General features: G+C 40.8%; 2 long non-coding RNA genes across 3 annotated transcripts in view; both read left to right on the forward strand.

Moving 5' to 3' along the window:
- The window catches only part of LOC117244773, a 30,589-nt gene extending 19,783 nt beyond the window's left edge, over window positions 1–10,806 (forward strand). Inside the window, exon 2 of the long non-coding RNA XR_004498488.1 lies at window positions 5,565–10,806. This is a non-coding gene — a long non-coding RNA (uncharacterized LOC117244773). The remainder of the gene's footprint in view (window positions 1–5,564) is intronic.
- The window catches only part of LOC107208304, a 46,213-nt gene extending 23,759 nt beyond the window's left edge, over window positions 1–22,454 (forward strand). For both annotated transcript variants that reach the window (XR_002002046.2, XR_004498487.1), the window contains exons 4-5: window positions 18,459–18,589; window positions 19,185–22,454. This is a non-coding gene — a long non-coding RNA (uncharacterized LOC107208304). The remainder of the gene's footprint in view (window positions 1–18,458; window positions 18,590–19,184) is intronic.
- The last annotated feature ends 525 nt before the right edge of the window (window positions 22,455–22,979 follow it).

Raw genomic sequence — 22,979 nt, forward strand, 5'->3', positions numbered from 1 at the left:
GAGGTGGAAACAGAGAGGAAGAAAGCCCAGCTGGCTGCAGACAAAGGAGAAATATGTCTTCTCTGTTTTCTTCTGTCAGCTGAAGCACACCATGTGGCACACAGGAGCAGGGAATATGGCACACTCATGAAGCCATTCTTGACTTTGTGACCTGTTCAGTGGCAGGTGAACAGCCCCTGGCTGAAGTGGGTGTGCTGCCTTTTACACCCTTTCAGTGTCTCACTCCATGACTGGGACCCACCACAGGGTCCTTCAGGCTGGGGTTTACTGAATGGTCTGCTAAGGGGCTTAATTATGGTCTCAAATTCCCAAAGGTTTTTCTAGTCTGTCTAAAATATTTATGCCTGCAACAATTCAGACCTGTTTATGTCTCTTTTTTTGCCTGCTGGGTGAAAAGTAGTTTGGCTTTTACAATGTGTCTGTGTACAGGGTTTTAGTAGCTTGGATTGCTTTTATATGTTTATAATGAAAGTAACAGCCCCTTAAAAATTGGATTATTGATCGTGGGAAGACAGTAGATATTTTTAATCTTAGAAGCAAGACTACAAATAAATCAAATTATATGAAGTATTTTATTTAAAGGCATTTGATCTTATTAAAACTGCTACATTTTGTGTTTGCATAAATGGAATAATTCTGCTTCTTCATATGAGGGTTCAGAGAAAACCATGGTAGGAGTTAGTCCTTCTCACTCAGTAAAGTGCACTGATGTCAATAAGTCAAAATTAGATCTTCCCAAATTGAAAAAAAAGCCCTGAAAGACTCAAAAGTAAGGATTTGGATGGCTGTTAAATTCCCATTTCAGCTGATAAATTATCCACAGGAGCTGTGATCTTTTTGCACAGATGCACATGATATGCTGAAAAATGCACCAAAAATGTAGGATACCATCACATGCACATATACATACACCCATACATACGTATGATGTGTAGGTGAGCATGTGTGTATGTATATTTCTAAACCTAAATACCTACATACATACTGCACTGTCATGAAGCAACAAAGGCTGCTTTTGGCCCTGTGCCACTTCTGTGGAGGTCCTGTCCCACTAGTGCCTGTAGCAGTCTCTCTGGCTGTCCTGCTTGGAATGTGGCTCTTCCCACCCTAGCGAGGATGAACTGCAGCACAAACATCCTCCCTCTCCTTGTTATGACCAGGTGTCTAAATCTGGGGGTTTGTTTGCATGTTCCAGATATTTGCTCTGCCATATTTGATCACAGGAATGTGAAGCCAGTGGGCTGAGCCTCATGATGCAGAGAAGAGCAGCATTTAGCCTGCTGGAGTTTGCACCTTCCATCTTTTCCAGGGGCGAGGCAGAAAACTGGTTTCTCCCTGGGAGAAGTCAACCAAAGAGGAACTGTGCATTCAAGGATGTGGGACTGCATGAATGCCAATGGTCTTTGTCATTAACCAGCTCTCTTCAAGCTGGCTGAGGAGCTGACAGGATCTGTCAATTAAATCCGATGCCATCAAAAGGCAGGAACAAAATCACCATTGTAACGTTTTGGCAAAGCAAAATGTTTTTGTTTGCTGGCAAGGGTTTAACTCATGTGCAGCCGTGCTGCCCTCTTAGGATGTCAAAGAAAGAGGCTTTGCAAGTCAAATGCTGCCTGCCTCACCAGCCTGTCTTACCTCAGTGATGAAGTGCTCCAGCACCAGGAGTCACCTTCTGTGTTCAGCTGAGCTCAACTGGAATCGTGCTCTCTGGCTGTGCTGTTAAGTGGCTCTGAAGATGTTACGGGTGCAGAGCTGTGCTGCTGTATTTCAAGTGTTCATAAAAACTCACTGGATAAATTGAAAAGGTGTGGCTTCTCATTGCAGCAAGTTTGGACTGTATAAGCAACTCCATCATTGTGCTAAGGCAGCAGATGCAGTCAGTGTTTGGAGGAAATGTCTCATGACTTGATGCTTTCTAAGAGATTCAACGAGGAAAAAAACCTGCTGGGGGCTCCTTGTGTCAGAGTAACACTGGTGGGACAGGCAAAGGAAGCAAAAGGATCAAACAGCGGGAGAGAATTAACAGAAAGGTTCAATGCAAGCAGAAAACCCCTTTGCCATGCTTCAGGCTTACTCTTGTGCTCAAAGGTGTGGGACAAAAAGCAATAGCTGCAGGAAAAGCCCTTTCCTGAGGACCAGCAGAGCATGCCAGGAGGGTGCTGCAGCCACTGTCTGCAGCCAAAGTGAGAAGCAAAGCCACAATCTGATGGCAGCAGGGGTCAGATTCAACATCTGGATCACCCTGAGAGTTGGGTCTGATGGGTCCCCAGAACCAGGGAAGGCCCTCAGGCCCTCTCCCCAAATGGGGCTTCACAATGCCCTGGCTAGGGTACTGTTGGATGGACACTCACCACACAAGCATCACATCAAAGCCGCTCCTTAGCCAAGCAAAGGTGGGTGGGCTGTTCCTGGGACGTTTGAGCAGCTAGCCCTGGGAATATGTGCTGGGGATATGCACTGGTGCCCTGAGTGTGAGCCGTGACCTGTGTAGGGCCCAGGGCAGAGGGCCAGGATACTCCCCAGGGACTAGACCCTGAGGAAGGGCAGCTGTGAAGTCTTGGCAAAAGCCAAGATGGTCTTGCACAAATTCTCTGGTGGTTCAGGCTGGCCAAGCTAAGCATATCCCTTACCTTGGCTTTGTCACGACTTTGGCGGAGGTCCCAGGTGTGGGTCAGAGCTGGCTCCTGGCTGCCCCTGTGTCCTGCTGGGGTGGGAAGGGCACACGGCCATGGAGCCTACCACTGTCAGGGTTTGGCCATCGTGCTCCCACTTGGGTGGCTCACTGAGGAGCCCCTTGGGCAGCAGGTGGCCGCAGCCTCTGTTCCCTGCTGAGCCGCTCCAGACAGAGGGCTGTGCTGGGCAGCCACGCTGGGGCCACGGCTGCTCCCTGGAAGGAGGAGAGGCAGATCAGAGGGGGAAAGAGTGTGGATTGGGAGAAGGGGGCAGCTGATATAGCAGCTCCTTGAGGCGGGGGCTGAGGCTGATATGCTGCTGTGGTGAGCTGCATTACCTGACAGGTAATACTCCATGCCAAGGGTAGGCCATATTTCCTTTGACCCCCAAGGGTGTTGGGGGTGTGCTTGCTAGGCCCAGAAACCAGGCACTGCTGCACCAGGTCTTTATACGGTATGTTCTGCTGCCCTGTGATCTGCAATTTCTGTTTTATTATTTACATGGACTCAGGCTCTTGCTGTCTTGGGGGAATTTGAACTAAGTAAGCACTGGGCAAATTTACCTTTATTCAGATTGTAAGCACAAGCACCTTTGACATAATTTTTTGCTGTATTACTTTGTATAGGTCCTTTCTAAAGAAGTTAATAAAGCTGGCAGCACAAGTCCACTGGCTCTCAGCAGAACATTTCTCTCATTCCTGAGGTGCCCTTCATAACCAGTTAGATTAGCACCGTTCCCTTAGCATCCTGCTTTTCTCTTTAGTACTGCCATACAATGTGCTTTCTTTTGTAGTACCTAAAGCTTGTGAGATAACTCAGTTTGCCTCCCAGTGGGGGAGAAGGTATCTGTAATCTGTGTTTCGTGTCTTGGGTCTCTTGAAACGACTAGAAATCCCAAACGCAGGAACTTGTGGGTTTTCTGTCTTAGAGAATTAGGATGTCTTTGCATTTCTGAGCAGGCAAACAGTGAGCAGTGCTTGATCAATAAGAGGCATTGCCAGAGGTCTGCTATAGTCTGCCACAGCTGACGGTAAGTGTTGCTATAGGCTATGGAACTAGGAATATAAAATGTCAAATGACAGTAATAATTCATGCATCCTGGGACATATAAAACCAACAGCATGTCAATAGCTGTGGCATGCTCTGCAAAAAATATGCAGGATTTAGACATTGCAGGAGTCTGTTTTATTTTAAACCACACTTTCCTTGGTGAAATATAGACTTTCCCTGTTTGTTAAAAGCATTTATTTTCAGTTTCATGTTGCTACTTCTCTATTAACATTCTAAGAGCCACACAGCTCAAAAGGGGCCCTGAGATTCAAAAAGCAAAATATATGTATTTACTGAAGAAAAACACATAAAATATTTATAAAACAGAGGGTGCAATACTATTTGAGATTCATGGACCATTTCAGCATTCATAAAAACAAATATGGTTCTCATGTTGGCTTCACCTGGAATCAGGCTTTACTAGAGAGGTTACCCAGGAGGGCTCTGCCTTAAAATGAAACTTATTACAATCATTAATTTTACATAGAAAATCATTACATTTTACATGGAAAGCAGAATGTCTTGTGAAATAAGTAAGAACTTCTCCAATATTCATCTTCTTTAAAAATACTTCAGGATAATTAATATTGCTTGTCTTTTATGAAAAGATACAAAGAGGGTGAATTACTGCATCTGGGAGGGCACAGCAGACATAAGAAGGAAGACTGTGTGTACCTGATATTTTCTCTCCCCTGTGTCCCTGCTGCTTGGGAACCTAAAAGTGATGGGTGCTGTTTTACTGGCTAAGGCTCCCACAAAAATTCTTCAGAAACTTTAATGAGAGAAGGGTAAAAATACATTTGAGCAGCCCCATTTTTATGCTTTCAGCTGTGTGCACCTCAGCTGTGGGTTGTCAGGCTTCAATTTCTCTAAATTTGCATGAAAGTGGAAGGGCAAGACAGAAAAGTTGCATGTCACTAATGATTATATGAATATAGGGCTTAGAGAAGAGGTAATAGTTCTAAAAGAATGTAAAATAATAACTGAAAAAAAGAGAGAAGGAAAAGTATTACAAAGAAACCCACTACACATTATTTAAATCTCCTCCTGTGAGAGGCTGAGGATACAAACACATACCAGTTATCTGCTCTTCCATGTGACATCAATTCGTCTGCTTCAGAGTTGCACAGTCCTGGCTCTCAGTTGTCTACTTAAGAATCTCTTTTTAAGTTATATATTTAAAAAAATGTCTTAGATATAATTTCTGTTATTTGAAAACATAAAGTGATTTTGGTGCAGAGGACTGCACCTATATAGACAGGCACTAATAGATATTTTGGCACATCTTGCTGAAGCTAGCATGCAACAGAGATGATGATTAAAATAAATAAAAAGCAAAATTAATCCTGCTAACTGTCTGAGACCTAGGAAAAGGGACGTCTTTGTTCTGACGAGAACATCTTGGCTCGTTCTGCTCCTTTGGCTTGGTTTGGGGAGGATGTATTTTACAGTCCTCCCATGATACTTGGCAAATATAAAGCTGTCACATTGGATCCTGCTTCTCTTTGTATTAAAAGAATGTCTATGGTGTTTATGTTATGGGGAAAAAGCGCTATTTCTACTTATTGTATTTTCATTGTCTCTTTTCTTATGACTGTACTGTTTGCCAGCAGCCGAGGGGCCACTTTGATGCTTGCTTTGATGCCATGGTTTATTGTGTTGCACAGTTGAGCCTATGGTTTTCCTTTCAAATCAGAGCTGGCATCCTGGGTGAAAGAAAACCAAACCAAAAATAAAGCTTTTCTATAATTATGGTTATCTCATAAAGTCTGCATTTGTTACAGCTGCTAAGTGTTGGAAATCGGTGTTTGTAAATACCTATATATTCTGATTTGTTTTCAGCTCAGGGATGTTTTGTCTGTCTGTGTTCCTCAACCCTGGCCACTCATGCAAGCACCCTTGCCTACCTGCACGCTGAGCTGCACTGCCTTGGGAAGATACCAGCCTGTTACCCAGCTTATCTGCATGGTACAACTTCACCTTGTTCCCCCCTCACTCTGAGGGATTAGCATCCAAAGGAAGCCAAATTAGTTTTGTATCAATTCACCCAGGAAAGCGAGTAGCCAAACCGACCAGAACATTCCTGCTGGCAGAGCTGAGTGCAGAAGGAGGCTGGCAGGGTGTGCTCTTTGTGTGCTGCCCAGCTCCACCACGCTGCTCTCAGAGGTCTGTGGTGACACCGTGGTCCTGCTATGGGGCAGCCTCACTTGCTGGCTCCATGCTCCACATGGCAGTGCCAGTTAGGATATGTATATATAGATATGTATATGTATAGTACCCACCGGGATGTGGCTGTTGCTTCTCTCCGTATGTCTTGTGGCCATCTGCGAACTGATGAGGAACCATTCTGTTTCCATTTTGCTGATGGAAAAGGAGAGGCTTTGAGAGGCTGAGTGATTTGTCCAGGATTATGCAGCAAATCAATGGGAGAAATGAGGATCAGGCCATTCCACACAGGAGTGCCTTTAACTGTCCCGTGGGCTTTCTAGGGAAAGGCACACAGGTCCCCAAAGAGGCCACTTCCAGGAGTGTTCCTCCATTATTTCTGTCAGATTATTGCTGTGAACAGTGGAGAAATGCAAAATGTATTATTCATTTCTCCTACTCCTAAAATCAATACCTATCAAAATACAAATACAATTTAAATCAAAGGGCACTTATTGAGTGCAAATCCTACTAATTAGGTATGATTTCCCAACAATTTCTTAAATTATTTATCCAAGGGATGGGTGGAAGGCACTTTATATGTCCCAGAGTGAATATTATAAACCTCTTGTCATTATACAGAAAATGTGAAACGTAGTGTAAATGCAGTGTGATTTGTAACCTTGATGAACTAATGTAATATCAATAGACATCAATCTGAGCAAAAAATAAATCTGTCTCATCATCACATCTAACAAGATATGTCAAAAGTCAATAACCTTGTGAAATGGACACGTATCAGTGAAGGTTACAGACTTTGCTGCTAGGAATCAATTAAAAATGTAATACCCACTTGCAATGGAAATTACTACACCATCACTGAAAAGGAGGTTTACATCATGCATGGACATTTGTCATAAAGGCAGCTCCCTTCAGGCTGGCTGTTGGTTCTGTAAGCAATTCCACTGTAATATATGGCTTTTTTTTAGTTTCTTTTTTTTTTATTATTTTTTTTATTTCTATGCTGGTATTGCTTAGTATAACCTCATAATCAACATGCAAAAAATATTCATGCCAATTAAATATATTTTTAAAACTTGTACAGAAAAGAGCCAATGGTTTTGAAGATTTTTGTGTACAAATTAGAAAGCAGCTTTCCTGTAAAATGAAAGATTTACCATTGTCAGTCAATAATGTAGATCAATGTTCTTCAATTTTTAATCATAAGGATTTTTCTCATGCAGCTTCTTTGGATCTTAATTTTCAAACTTATACTCCCATCCACACAGCAGATCTTAAGTTCCATCACACCAACCATGCATCAAGTGAAAATTCTTGGTGCCATCAAATAGATGTGATAACCACTCACCAAATGCTTTCAAATCAGTGATTTAAAAGAAGAGTATGAAATATGTTTTCTCCTCAATTTTTGAAACTGATGGATGAAATATTCACTTTTTAGGCATTATACTTTGCCCATGTCATCTGATAATAATTTCAGGGCAAGTGTAACTTGAGGCCAAAACTAAATATCTGAATGGGGAGGGAGGTCCTATGGCTTCAAAGACAGTGGTATGTGACAGCCTGAAGTAAAACTAGCAGAGTAATGCAGAGCTTAAGCTTTTAGCTTGGTGCTTTCTTCTGCAACCTTAATGGTGATCAGGCCACCAGGAGCCTGAGCAAAAAGCTGTAGTGGTCCCAAGTGCCTGTGTGGGTCAGCTGCTGCAGCAGCCTGCGATTGCACAGCAGCATTGGCAGTACTTAAGTGCAATTGAGCAACTCGGGATGCAGAGCTGCAGTTCAGATTTCATGGCATTTTAAAGCACAAGTCAGAATTTTAATGGTATTTCAACCTGCCTTATTAGTTGCACAATAGTTGTCTTTCACCCAGTGTTCTGCAAATTCCTTCCTGGTGGTCTGCAAAAGACATGGTTTGAAAGTCAGATCATTGGAGGTGAACGCTGGGTGTGGAAATGGATCTTGAACTGATGGGAAGAATAAGGGATTCTGAAAAAGCACTGCAACGAGATAACATGGGATAATAAGGGTAGTAGCAGAAAGTTGAAAAAAGCATGGCATGAGTAAATTGGATATATAGGATACATTCAGCTTCAGTTATTCAGCTATCCTGTTTGTATTTTTGTTAGTTTTAATTAATGAAAGTTTGTCCAGCAGGTATGAAAACAAAGTTCAATCTCAGAGTGTTTGAATCAAGTGAAAACAGGCAATACTACATTTAATGTTTTGTGTTTTATCTCTCAATTTAAATGTGAATGAGGTATCTGGAAGGAATATCAAACATTGCAGACACTGCTTAGTGATATATTCTTCTTATCTTCATTGTTTTCGTCTGTCTAATGCCTTTCATACATGCTTAAAAAGTGTGTGATTGTACACATGATTGTATATTTGTGACTGCAAAGGTTACCTAAATTAACACCATGGACTAATTCTATTTTAAATGCAGGGTAGAAGCACATCTGTTTCAAGCAGGTTTGTGAAATGCCTTTTGTGAGTTCAAATCACACACAGTAAGGACCACTTAAGTGAGCCCCTACACACACAACTTATTTGCAACAGTACTAACAAATGTATCTATAAAATGTCACCAGCATTTCGGTGTTCTGAAATAGGCTCGTCGTGTCCACTGCCCTGGAAAATTCAGCCTTCTGTTATTGTGTAGAGGATACTAAAGAAAAGCATGTGTTCCTCCTCCTGGAGGATGTGTTATCTACTGTACTTGATAGATATTTTGTATTTTGCTTGGGTCTCCCTCTGAGAGAGGCATACCATTTTTTTTTTTAGTTGTAACACTGCTTTCTAGCCATGAATTGTTATATAAGATCATGAATATAATTGAGGTAATAAAACCAAAGCAAAAAGTCTAGGTTATCTAATCTCTGGATTGTATTCATAGGTTTTGCTGTATATCACATTGGTTTCAGAAGGGTATGGTTTGGAAATGATCACACATGGAAGACACCAGCTGAGGGGCTACACCTTACCTATGAGCCGACATTAAATAGCTCACTTAGCCTTTTTCCACACACGTCCTTTCCAAAGATAAAGGTGTGTACAGCCTGCAGTTATCTACAGTGGGCAAACTGAAAGTAAACAAATAGAAAAGTGTTCATTTGACACATTTCTACTGTAAATTATTTTGCCTTAAACTGTGGAAGGATCAAAGAAAAGCTTTGCAGACCATCTTCTCCATCATGGAGCTGGGGTGGCAGAGGATTGCAGGGGTGCTGCCTGGCCTCTGCTGAGGTGCAATCTGTCCTGCACATGTCCTGTGAAGCAGGAAAGTGCTGTTATATATAATTTTCAAAGACAGAGCTAAGACATGGACAGAAACCATGGGATTTGCACACCTAAGGGAACTCTGAAAAAGCTGAGGGGTTGAAGAGAGCTGTGTGGAGGTCACAGCTAATAACCTAAACCATTAAACTTCAACCATCCTTACAAAATCTGTGTTGCCAAATCTGTTGCCACAGAAATCTGAAATCAAACATTATCAGCCAAGAACATCATGCTAATTAATTGCCTCAGGAGGACACAATTTCCAAGATCTAATGAAAGATGGAATCCAGCTCCCATATGTCCCATTTGATAGCCCAGGAAAACACACACACATTTTTCAAAGAAACAGTGACAAATGTCCAAGTACTTGTCTCTCAGCTGAATAAAACTAATCACCAGGCCCAGGGATAGAAATGGCTGCTCATCAGCACCCAGCCTGAAAAGCCAGCCCAGGATATGTTGCTGATGATCCATTTTCATTCAGAATGTTGAAGGCAGCTTTGTAGGTGACAGCTGAGCACCAGAGCACCTCTGTTCTGCCCACAGAACAGCAGTACTCCTGCCTTGCATGCAGCTACCCTGTCACAGTGCTGGTTGATTTTAAAAAAATAATTAGGAACAAAAAAAAAGTTAGCATGTCAGATTCTTGACAAAATACTGGGGAGAAGACAGGGGTATCAGTGTAGTCACAGATTTGTGCCAGGGCTGCCTTGCAGCGCTGGAGGCTTGTCCTTGCTTGAACTTGACATTTCTGTAGATGGGATGTTTGTGCCAGAATGACAGTGGTGCATAGCCCCGGGGAAGCAGTGAGGGCTGGAGAGCCTCAGCCCTCCTGGCAGAGGCAGGCCTGCGGCTGTGGAAGGAGAGCCCCATGGTGAGTGGGAATGTCCTACCTCTGTGTGACTCTAAGGCATATGGAATTGTTCAGCCGGCTTAAAGACATAATATTTCTTTTAAATATTTATTGTTTGAAGGATTCTTACATGCATGAGAAGGTCTGTACTCTGTGCAGACAGCATGCTGTTGTGGCTGTGCTCACAGCCTGCCACGTTTCAGGGAGATGCAGGTGTCACCTCCATGCACGGGAAGCTCCCCGTTCCCGCTTTGCTGGTGTGAGGCGTTTCACACAATTCCCAGGCTTGTTTGAATAGACTGGAATGATCTGCTTGTTGTGTGTTGAATGCTTGTTGTAGCAGACCTGACCATGAGGCATGAGCATCTTTTTCTTGCCACAGCAACAGCCCCAGCCTGAGTGCCATGCTCAGAGGATGGCAGGGAACTTCTCAGTGCTCACTGAGCAGATTGGGAGGCCCTTGTGCAAAAAGGGAAGGAACAATTATAGAGCAGGATTGTGACAAGCCTTGGTACCTATCCCAGGATTTCAGAACAACCCCTTATCCACACAAACATCATTAGTATTTGTTAAGTGATCACTTCTTGGAAACAGAAAATTTTCACTTTCCTCTTTCACCTATTACATAAAATTCATGCGAAACTTCTAATCTAAAAATATTATCTTGACACCCTGCTTAGTACAAATGGGCATGAGGAAAACAGGTACAAGTTGCACAGCAAATTTACACTCTAAATATTGAAGAAAATATATTTTATTCTGTCTCTCCTGAGGAGATTAAAGAGAAAAAAAATAAAAAAATAGGAAGGTCAAGGTAAGTAAGTGTAGCACACCATCTATTGTGTATTTCCTCAAGATTGCTCCAGTTGTACAGAATAATGGCATTTCTGAACTTCAATAACTTCCACCACAGAAAGGCACAGCATTTTGACAGGACTCAGTAAATCATTTAAAATCATAAGGGCCATTATGCAGACTGTGTGATAAAGTTAGAGACAGGGTATTTTTCTGCAATTGGTCTTCAATTTCACTCTAGATTTTAGGTGACATAAAGCTCAAAAGGAGCTCCTAGTGCTACTCTCCCAGAGATGAGATCAACACTTATGAGTACATATTTTGATGACACAGCTCAGAAAGTTGAAGGGATTATTATTATGGAAGGACCAAGGTGATAAGTACTGTGTTATATATTAATAACTGTCAGTCAGACAAGCCAAGAAAGGTCATAATCCATTATATTAATGTCATAAATGTTATCATAAACTGGCATCAGGATGGTAAACTGGGATTCTTGCACATTTTAAAGTGCTGCGGCTCTTTAATGACACTGTCCTGGAAAGACATGTTGGTATTCATTTTTCTCTCAAAATAAAAGATTTTAAAGATTTTCAGCAAAACAGAAGAATTTTAAATATTTGTTTGGGGTTTTTGGAATTATTTTTTTTTAAAAGAAGCTGACTGAATTGTCACAGTATCCAAGATACCATGAACAGATGAGAGAAGAGAGACATGGTAATTTCTTAATATTTACTGTCCCCCTTTGCTTTATTTGAACTGTATCTTTCACACTTCACTCAGACACCTTCTGGGGAGCCATTTCAGCTGAGGATAAGAGAAGCAGGTAGGCAGAGGTGGAAGTTCCTGGCCTGGCTGCTGACCGCCCCAAGTCAGAACTGCACCATTCTGTAATTCACTCCCTTGACATTAATATTTTCCCCAATATAGAATACGAACCAGGGTGATACACAGGAATGTATGACAGTGGAAATCATATTTTATGCTTTTGTGTTGCTGAGAATTTTGATGCCCACGGAGAGCAGGCAGCTCAATGGAAGCTACCAGTGCATAGCTCCTCTGAATTCACCCTGGGTTCCCAGAGGAGGATCACGGGATTCAAATGAGACTTTGTTCTTGCCATCACCACAGAGTGCTCCATCCATTGCTGACCAGTCATGAGCCAGCACTAACTTACCATCACCCAGTAAATCCCAGCACAGGCTCCCAGGTGAGAGTAAGGGAGGTGAACTCTGAGCCTGTGCAAAACCAAAGCCTTGTGTCCACACTCACTAACATTGTGAATTCTACAAACAAACAATGTAACGCTGAAATGTGGGTGAATTGGGGGTAAAACAGCAATCCACTTAGCACTGGACCACTCGTTTCCTGCTTTGGGGGGAATGGTATGGTAAACTCCAGAAATGCAAGAGGAACTCAAGGTGAGTTTTCACATCCCACACAGAAGCCAAAAGAGAAAAATGGGGTAAGTACTTCTGGAAAGTGTTATGCTCTATTTACTGACTGCATCAGATCAGAGCTATGGTTTTATGTCAGAACTTAGAATTCAACATGTCCAGCAGACTCCTGCTGATGCATGGTTGTGATACCACTGACGTGGGCAGGAGACAGCTGCCAGTGAGTCACTGCACCACTTCCTGCAGGAGCTGGCTGTCTACAGTAGGCATCCCATTGCACTGCTGATCGAGTGTGGCTTGCAAAAGTCATCTAGTCTAGCTTGCACAATCTACAAATAAGCCATGTTTGTACCATGCAGGTAAAATGTTCAGGGTGAAACCAATGTGGACTAACTTGAATTGTATAAATAACTGCAAATCATTACTTCAAATGAGAGCATAATATCTGGAGCCACAACCAGGAAAATACATTTACGGACTATCAAATTATCTTGGGATAATAGTGTAATGCTTTTCCCTGCTGTACTTTGTGTTCTTATAGCTGAGCAAAGAATACTACAGCTGGAAAAGGCTCAGAATTTCAAAGAGAAAAGATTTCATAAGTAGAGTGCTTCCACAGAAGAGATTGACTTTTCTGTGTTATTTTAGGGGAACATTAAAACACTCCCAGCAAACAAAAAGAAGTTATTTTTTATTACTTGGAACTACATAGAATAACATCTGATGATAAACAAAACCTTTAGACAATTTGTCTATTTTATAATATAACCTGCAAAATGCTTCCTTGTTCATTTGAGGTTACTTATCACTGTGATTGCAACAAAATGCTTTTGATAAATGTATTTTCAGAACTGGCTCAACCAAATCAAGTAGCTAAACTGCTACAGCAGTTTGCATGCACAAGTGCTGTTTGAGTATAGAATTTTTTGAGCACACTTTTAGAGAATACAGAATGCCCTTTGAAATCTTGGAACTAAAGCTATATAAATGCTCTAATGCTACTTATGATGTCTGTAGAAGTATATGATGCTCAAAGTGCTTTTAGGATGCTCCAAAGTATATCAAAGAGCATTAACTTCAGCACAGCTGGGAATGTCTCCAGATTCACTTATGTTTCTTATATCCTGTATACTAACTACAGTTACATACAAGGCCACACTTAATATAGCCTTGCTCATTGAGAATAATCCACAGAGTAAGCCTATTAGGTAAGGTTTAGCATCTACATTTTTCTGCTCACATCTGCTTGCCTGACATATATAATCTGCCTGGATGTCACAGTTTACATCCTATTTTCATTGGATGATAATGAAACTTGATCAGTGTCTTCATCTCCTTCTCTGTTTCTCCAAGAAACAGTTCTGCTTGTCAGCTTCCCCTTACCAGGAATCTCTGGTGTGACCCGTAGCCAGGTCCTTTATTAAAGGATGCAAGGCTTGAAGGCAACTGTACAATTTATCATTGTGCAAAATGTGTGCAGAAAGTGCTATTTAGAAGACAGTAAGGAAATAAAAAGTGATATAGCAATTTTCTAACCTGGATTTTCTGTACTTCCTTTTCTCTTACAAAGGTCTGGCGTATCACTATTTTAGCAGCAATAAGTCAGAAGTTGCTTTCTGAAGACTAATGTTTCTGCTGAAGTCTTACAAAACTGAACTGTAGGCACCTCAGTAATTTTAGAACAGCTTAGTCGGAGAGGTAAATTAAAATTAGGGAAAATTAGACCATTTCTAATGAGATGGTTATTACACTGAATAATGATGATTATTGCTTCTGCTTAATAAAACTGTCAGCCAGTGCAAAATATATATTAAGGGAAATTACATTACATTATATTTCTATCAACTCAGAAATTCTGTGTGTTGCTTTCCCAAAAACCATGGAAATAATGAAATGTTAGACAGAGCTTCCTTTTCCAAATAGGATCAAACATGGAGCTTTCAGAAACAGCCCTTGAAAGCCCTGATTTAAAGCCCATTAAATCTAATGTTGTGAAGATTTCTGCTGACTTCTGTGCCATGTAGATCAGGACCTCACTAAAATGAGCAGTATTCCCCCTGTTGTCTCTACTAAATACCTAGACAGCACCACACGGTGAAAGCACACTGAGCTCAATGCTTGATGGCACAACTTCTGTTCTGATTTACCTGGCAAATTAGGAGATGGACTCCATAGGCTGAGACACTGTTATTCCCAAGGTGAAAACAAAGAGGAATATTGCCTATTATCTATCTAAAAATTAAATCCTGCTGTAGAAACCTTGGCACTGAAGCCCCACACACTTAAAGGTGAGGCACCTCCCCAGAAGCCTGTCCAGAGACATGAATGACCAGGAAATTCAAGTGCTCATCTTTTTTTTTTCTGTTTAAAAGTAGGCACCATATCAAACCCTGCCTTCAGCAAGAGCTGCTGTCCTGAGGAAAGAGAGCTGGGGTGGCTCTCTGTGCTGGGAATCTGTATGACAGTAAACTGCCAAATGGGCAAGAAGAAGGGAGGTGGGAAGTGAAGAGTGCATTCCTACTACCACCCCTTCTCTGTGTAAGGCACAATCTAAAAGGATATGTTTTTGTGGAATAATTTTATATAAACTAAGCCACATTTTTCTTGCAGAAAGGTATTTATTGCAGCTGCAGTAGCAGTAAATTTTACAGATTCTGAGAGAGATAAAATAAGTGTCAAAAACTGCATGACTCCATACACACCTATGCACACTGACCCAGTGAACCAGGGCACTGAGGTGAGCGAGTCTTTCTGTGGTGCATATTAAAACCTGGAGAAACAGAGATTTACCATAAAATTTTATTTTATGAGAGCACTATTCTATCCTCATATAAAGAGCAATATATTATCTTAAATGAGGATTATTAATAAGTCACAGCACATGTGTTTCTCAGGTTTTCAACATGCTTTAAAACATGTACTAATCAACAAGGTTTCTCATTTTATGAAGCCCATTTTGTGGAGTTCCATAAAACAAGTTCAACAGTCACAATTTCATTAGCATTATATTGTTGCCATGGTAATGAGGTACCAATTCAATTGATGGGCTTTTCATCATGGGCCTATAGAATTGCTCTTCCTGTCAAAAATACATCTATATGGAAAGAGCAAACAGACTTTACCACTGCAGTATGAGCACAAAATATCGCATGCTAATTTGGCTAGGAATGTATCATGGTACTGGCAGCAGACCCAGAAATCATCAGAGACATGGTAGAAGTTACTAAGCACCATACATGGCAAAGTCACACTTTAAAATTAGGAAAGTTATATTGTTTGCTGCAGTATCTGAATGTGTTATTGCAAAAGCACTTGACTCTACTGTGATCATACTCTGAAATCCTGTTAGGAGGGCAGGGTGCAACTGGGAATACTGGAGGAAGCAAAGGGAGTAACACACTAAAGAATAAAATGTGAGCTGAAGGTGTATTGGTCCTTCTCCCGTTTGCATGTCCCAGACTAATTGCTGCCAAATGCAACACCTTGTTTCTCTGCTCTGTAAAATCAGCATAATGCCCCCTCTGCCCCTGAGCAGAGTATCTGGTGTATACCAGATAGTGAGTGATGTCTGGTACTGCTAAACACTGTCATTAAGTAAAGTAACAGCTTTTAACAGCTAGGGGGAAATGCTCTGCACAGATCTACAATTTGAGAAGTGTCACTGGCAGGATCTGGACTCACCCAGGGAGATGAGAAGAGATGACAGACTGAGCAGGTAACAGTACATATGAACTCATGGAGGAAGGATACTCACATCATTAAAAAATCATGACAGTTCGTAGTTTCTAAAAAATAAATATTGTAGGCTACAGGATTGCTGCATCCACAGCAATCTGAGCAAGGAATACAATATAAAGCAACAGCAGGGTGGCTTGTCTATCATCTGTTAAGACAGTTTCTTGTGTATTTGCACTGGATTTTATGATTCTTTCCTATTTAGATAGGAAAAATCTTTTACCATCCTGACTCATAATGTTCAGTCTATCATTTCTTACCTTAATCATGTTGTGTCCTTTGCAGCAGCAAGGGTAAATTACAGACGGGATAATATTCAGTATAATCAAAGATGTGTTCCACTTTACATGATAAGTTTTGTCTGATTTACAAAAGCGGTGTCTTCTCCAGCTGAGTGAGGAGAGACTTTAACTTGCAGATAAAAAAACTCAGAGAAGAGGCTTCTCCTCCATTAGGAACCTATTGTTCACACACAAAAAAGATAACTGTTGTTACCGCTATTGCCTGTTTATTTACTTTTACCATGATATAGCCACAGGACCCAACTGAGACTGGGACCTACTTGGCTAAGCACAGCAAAACCACACAGAGTTCTGCAGTCTCTCCTTCAGACAATTTATAAGCCACAAGACAGGCTAGAGAGGAAAGAAAGAGGGAGGGAGAGACAAATAACTCTCTAGGTCAGAGAAGCCAGTGGCAGAAGCAGCACATGTCTCCAGACCATGTACCCTCAATTGGGACACCTGTCCTGGTGGGGAAAGGATATATTTGGAGATATCCTCCACCAGACTCTGAGGATTCCCACTCTAACTCTTACACAGAGTCTACACTTTACCCCCTAATTTCAAGGGCTGCATCTGTATTGCTGAGCAGGGGCAGCCTGAGGCAAACCTGAAGTCAGCTGTGAAGCCCACCCCTATTACCTATTAAGGCACCTTCAGGCTGGCTCCAGGGCAACCCTGGTAATCCTCTCAGGGACAAAGGCTCAGGAATACCCTATGTTTTTTTGAGCATGTTCAAGGGCACCAGGGTCAGGGTACCTGCCAGAGAAATATTAATGGGTTTCAACACCATGACTGAAGCAATAGGGATCAGGCTTTATTCCTCTGGAGTAGGGACTTCCAAATCCAAGCCTGAACAGATGGAGGGAGGGGGGAAAAGAGAGGAGATTTTGGTCACAAGAGTAAGAAGTCAATTTACATCAGAATTTGAAAGCTTTGATCAGGAAGTAATATGATGTCTTAAATTAGGAAAGCATTGGTTTGGAGTTTTTCTTGCTTTCTTCTTTCTCTGTGTCTCAAAAATCTATATAAAGTAAACCCGTTAAACTCTCAGTGAAAAGACATTCATCTTCTGGCCGGTAAATACTTCCTTGTGCTGTGGGGTGCCTGCTGACTTTACTGCTGTTGCAGCCTTTTAAAATGCTTCCAGGAAATCTCATTTGATTTTAACTTTAATTTCTTTTTTTTATTAAGGAATCCAAGGAGAGTTTATAATAATCCCAATTTAACTTTTTAATAAAAACTGCAAATAATAGGCCAGCATAGATTTGATCTCATATACATATCTGATAAAAATTCTGATCTGTAGTAAAATTTGTTAGCCGGGAGTCTGTTGTCATCATATTAATGAATATAAAAGCTGGCAGCTTCAAAATTGCAATATTACAGTAAGCCTACTTTTTTTTTTTTTATAATGGTTTTGCGTTGTGCATTCAGTATTGATGAAGATTAAGATTTAGCATGCAGAAGTAATATCCATTATAATGGGATTGTCCACAGTGAATTGAGTAGGACATTTGCTTAATTAAAAGTATTTATCTTAGATGATTTAAGAACTATGTCCTACTACTGAACTGATGATGTAAATTAGTTTCTTATAATCAGCTCACCACCGATGACTTCTTATACTAAATAGAAGAAGAAAAAGGTAAGAGAAGAGTCAGAGGAAAATAATAGATGCCACTGCCTGAGAATTTAAAAGAACTTTAGAAATCATGATTAACTAACGCTATGCCATGAGCAGGAAATATACATGATCACACCCCTAATGCAGAGACCAAATAGAGCCCTAAAAGGCCACACTTCAAGCAGAAAGTTTGGAGGTGAAAACATGAACACATACCTGGACTGGCACTTGTACCCACTGTACCTGTGCCTCAGAGGCACTGGTGTTTGGAGAGCAGAGCTTGGGGATAAGAGGTGGCACAGAGCCCGTGGTGGGTGAAGCCCTGTGACATGGTGTGGGTGTCCTGCAGGAGCTTGGCAGGGCATTTCCCTGCCCTTGGGCAGGAGGCTGGGAGCTGAACTGCTGCGGCTGGAAAATTGGGGCAGAATGGAGAGCAAGGCCAGAATGCCAGGGAGGGCAGGAACTGGTGTGATCTTCTCCTCAGGGTGGTTTTAAGTGTGCTTATAAAGATATACTGGGTGTTTTAATCTTGTATATACTTATATATACTTTAAAGGAAGAACCCCTATGGGTGGAATGTTTCAACCTCTCTCACTTTTACAGCCCTACAGCCTAAGTTTCCTGGACTAGTCCACCTTCCTCCCTTCCTCGCCAAATGATGAATGGAAAGCTGTTGATCTTCAGTCTGTGGAGACAATCTAACATCAGCAACTTTCTGGGGGTGCTGCTACCAGGTAGGGCCACATCTAACTCCTTCGAATCATCCCTTCAGCTCAGGTGTGCTACTGACATGAAAAGCTCGTGACTCCCACTGCAGAGACCTACTTGTCTGCTTCCTGGAAACCCTGCAAAGCTGCCCCTGAGACAACTGGGCCTTCCATCAGCCAGACACACAAATCACTCACTAAATAGTTTTGGCTGAGGTTGTTGGACAAAATCTTCATAGACAGAGCCAAGAGGACAGGCAAGAAATATTTATCTTCTTTGTGCCACAAGTTGTTTTGTCATTATTTCTTCTTTTCTCCTTTTTACACTCCAGGCAATTTTTTCTTTCTACATAGGCTAATAGAAAGAAATGCAGTGGCTTACTCCAGCCATTTAAATAATTTGTTTTAATTCTAATTATGAGCATTCAAATAGAAAGTTACATCTGTTGATATATGTTACACTTCTGAAACACCAGGAAAAATATCAGACTTATTCTCTGCTAATGCCTGGATGACATTTTAGGAACAGGAACCACCCTGGGAAGGGCATGCACAGGATGGGAGCTGTCAGTGGAGTGCATGGCCATGAATCTGGTTTTGATCTGTCCCTGTAATTTTCCAGGTGAGCCTCGGACCCTGCCGATGTCCTCTGTCTGTGCTCCCAGATGACAGCCCAGCGATGGCAGATGGAGGGACATCCCAGGCTGGATGGGACTGGGCCTTTGCTGCTCCCAGAGCTGCCCCACGCCATGGGACCCCAGCTGCTGGATGCCTGACCCAGCTTGATGCTGCTGGAGATGTGTTGGGGCTGGCTCTGCTTGCTGCTGCCTGCCTGCCTTATTCTTTTGAGTTATGCCCCAGCCCGCTCCTGTCCTGTTGTGCTAGTGCCTCCGGGCTGTATTGAGTTTTCAATTATCACAATATACAGTGCAGATGCTATGCAAAACAGCCAGTGTGGCTGAGCATGCTGAACTCAGTAGAAACACAGTTAAATAAAAGTACTACTATAATACTAGGAGGCTGATTGGAACCACAAGATACCAGTGTCATATCCTGTGGCTTTTATGTTGGTAGATGTAGATTTCAGCCATTAAAGTCTAGCTATCCAACAGATAACAACTAGAGGAAATGGATCTGGGTATCTTCAGTTGTGAGTAACTGATATACATTTGCCCATAAATGCAGAACCTGCTAAACTGCAGAAGAAAAAAACATTTGAGATATCTACAAATAAATCCAGGCATGTACTATGGAGTAGGATCTAACTGTGTGCAACTTAAACTCCCTGTACACAAAATACATTTAAAGCGGTACATCAAGAGACCTCTGATTTCAGAGAACCAGTGTGTGGTTACTTGTCAACTCCAAATTCAGTAAAGGAAATAAACAGCAAATGTAGGTCTCAACTTCTCTATTTGTACATGCAGTAACAAGCTCCCAGGTGATACTGATATTGAGATATCTGTGTGGGGGTAAAAGACTGACAAAAGAGGAAGAAATAAACAATAAATACAATAATGTCAAATTTTCCTGTCATTAACTTCTAGAAAAGCTCAACAGCTGGAATTTTAAAATGTCTTGTGTAGACAAATGTTAAGAGAGCAACACATTAAGTGTGTTTTTTCCAAAGGAAAATGAAATAGGCATAAAGAGAAAATTATTATATTTAGTACTCTCAGGGCAAATTCTAGTTAAGGACTGTGAAATAATTTGAAAATATTAATGATTTAGCCTCACAGCTAGCTTTCAGGTAGAGAATAATGATAATTATTACTATAAATAAATAGTACTATTATCATTCTTGCTCAGAAGAATGGAATATTGATGCATAGAGAATTCTGTATTTGTCCAAAGTCTGTGTTTTACTACTGTAATCATTCTTCTAAAGAACTATTATATATTAGGATTATCCTTTTCCAAATACTCTTTGATATACTCTTCAGTTTATCAGTTCTAAAAACCAACCAACCAACCAAGCCTCCTTGTGAAACAGTGCCAGTGAACATCTCCATTTGCATGTGAATTCTCCAGCAGCAGCAGTCCTGGTTAAAAAAAAGAAAAAAAAAAAGAGAGAGAGAGAAAAGGAATCATGAAAATCAGTACAAAATCTGTCAAGGCCCCATCTGTGTCTGGGTATCAGAATATCACTAAGAAGCTCTGAAGAACAAAGTTCATTCCAAGTCTAACACATAGTGCTTTTTGGTCGATGAAATTAATTCAAGCAGGGAGAAACGAGAGTGTATACCATGAAAAACTCTGTTCCTCCACTGAGGAGCAAAGGAAAGAGGCATCGCTGTGTGTGGTCTTGGTTTTGGTGTACATAGACATGCTTAAACACTAAAATAATCAGCATGTCTCATTTTGATAGCCAGGTATGCCTGCTGCTCCTCTGAGGAGTGCCAGGGAATGAGGGACCCCTGGTCCTGACAGGATGAGGACTCAGATTATATATGATTGTTGCAAAAAGCAAGATTTACAGCCAGCTACCTGAAGCAGTATGGAAACAAAATTATAGTCTCCACTCTGGTCTTGAAAATCCCTCTACAAACATGTTTATTTCCTTCTGAATGGGAATATATAAAGGCTGGGGATACTTACTTGTAGGCTATTTTTGTATCTCCTCTTCAGGATCTGAATCTTGCATATTAATGAACTACAGGAAACAGGAAAACCAAACATTAACACCATTCTAATGCAGCATACTATTTTTCTTTCCCTTTTTTTAACTGTTAGAGTATGCAAATGTTCAGTTAACTGGTCCTCATGTTTTCTCTTTATTGAATTGCTTTCACTATGGCAAATAAATATTCATAAAGAAATGTGGACAATAAATCATTTCAAATAGTTCAAAGCCATTTTCTTTCTAGACTGCATATATTTTCAGCTGTAACTCGCCTTTAATATTTCATTCAAAAGACAGACTTGTAGAAGGACAATAGAGATAATGTGTCAAGTAGTAATTAAAACAGGGAGTAATGATTAAAACCATTTTGATCTACATTGTGCTCTGCCAGATTCATAATCTCCTGTGTTTGTTCGGATGACTTTCTACTTGCTTTATACAGAAACTCAAAATAAACTTCAGTTTGAAGACACTGCAGAAAACAAAAGATTTCAGCCCCAAGCTTGTGAAGTCCAGAGCCTTTCCCAGTCCTGGAGTTTAGGTATATATTCTGTACCATCCTAGCAGATAAACTCAAGCAGGCACTGTCTTTCCTGCTAATATTGTGACTGCTCCAGGAAGCAGATCCAAATGCAGAGCAGAATACAAGGAAGGGCCATCCCAGTGTGTATAGGTAAACGTATATCTCACCATTTAGATTTAAGCTAAGAGCTTCAGAAGAAATTAAATTTAAAAAATCTGGTTAACTTGTACATTTAGGGATCTTGGTCCAAATCCAAGTAATAATTATGTTCCTTGTCTCCTTGTACGTTTTGGCTGTTAATACACATATTTGACCCAAATTCATTGTCTTTCCTGATATGTTGCTGACTTTAGGCCCTGATTGAACAGAGAACTTATATACAGACTTAAATAAATTGATTTAGGAAAGCATTCCTCTTTGTGTTTAATCTTGGGCAGACATTCAACTTTCATATCAGTGGGACTTATGAACAGCCCTGACCTTTGGGTCTAAATATTTGCCAAATCAGTACACTGATAGAAATATATTGGAAAAGATACATGTCTGATCAGAATTTTAGTCTCTACTTTCATGGCTAAATACCCACAGATAACACATTATTCTGCTCAAGAAATCCATTTTATAAAATTTATCAGAAAGCCTTAAGTCACGTTTTCTGTTTATGCCAAAAATACCAGATGAACATTATCATTCCTTGATAGTGTACCTGTAATATTCTTCAAATAAATAAATAAAAAACAGGAAAAGTGCTGGCACAAAAGGGCATTCATAATTATTTACTAATACCTTCTCAATTACCCAGCATGTGGCAATGCTTTGGAGAGCAGGAAGATGGAAGGTGAGGCAGAGAGGTTCTGCTGTTCCATAGACTTGAAGACAATTGCATATGAAATACCACAGGAAACTCCTTAAAACCAGCATTTGTAAGGGCCATTTATATACACATGGAATTTTGAGTGATCACATATTTCTATTACACAATGAGGGCAGCCAGGGTAAAACCATGGATGCTTCTGGTAGCACCGTGTAGAGGTTATACAAGTGGATCTATAGCCAAATCTACGGGATTAGAAGAAGCAGCTGGTAAAATAATTGATGCTATGATTCTATGAAATAAAATAATCTTCTTGCTGATGTTAAAAAAAATTTCACACTTTAGTTTTCTTTATTATGTTATTAAGAAGGCAGAGACTCTCAAAAATTGTTTATAGAGTGTAAAAACAGACATAAAAGAGGAAGTAGATTACAACAGGTCCCATCATATCATGTAA

Source organism: Parus major, chromosome 8 (assembly GCF_001522545.3).
Source record: "Parus major isolate Abel chromosome 8, Parus_major1.1, whole genome shotgun sequence".
In the NCBI taxonomy this organism is placed as follows: domain Eukaryota; kingdom Metazoa; phylum Chordata; class Aves; order Passeriformes; family Paridae; genus Parus; species Parus major.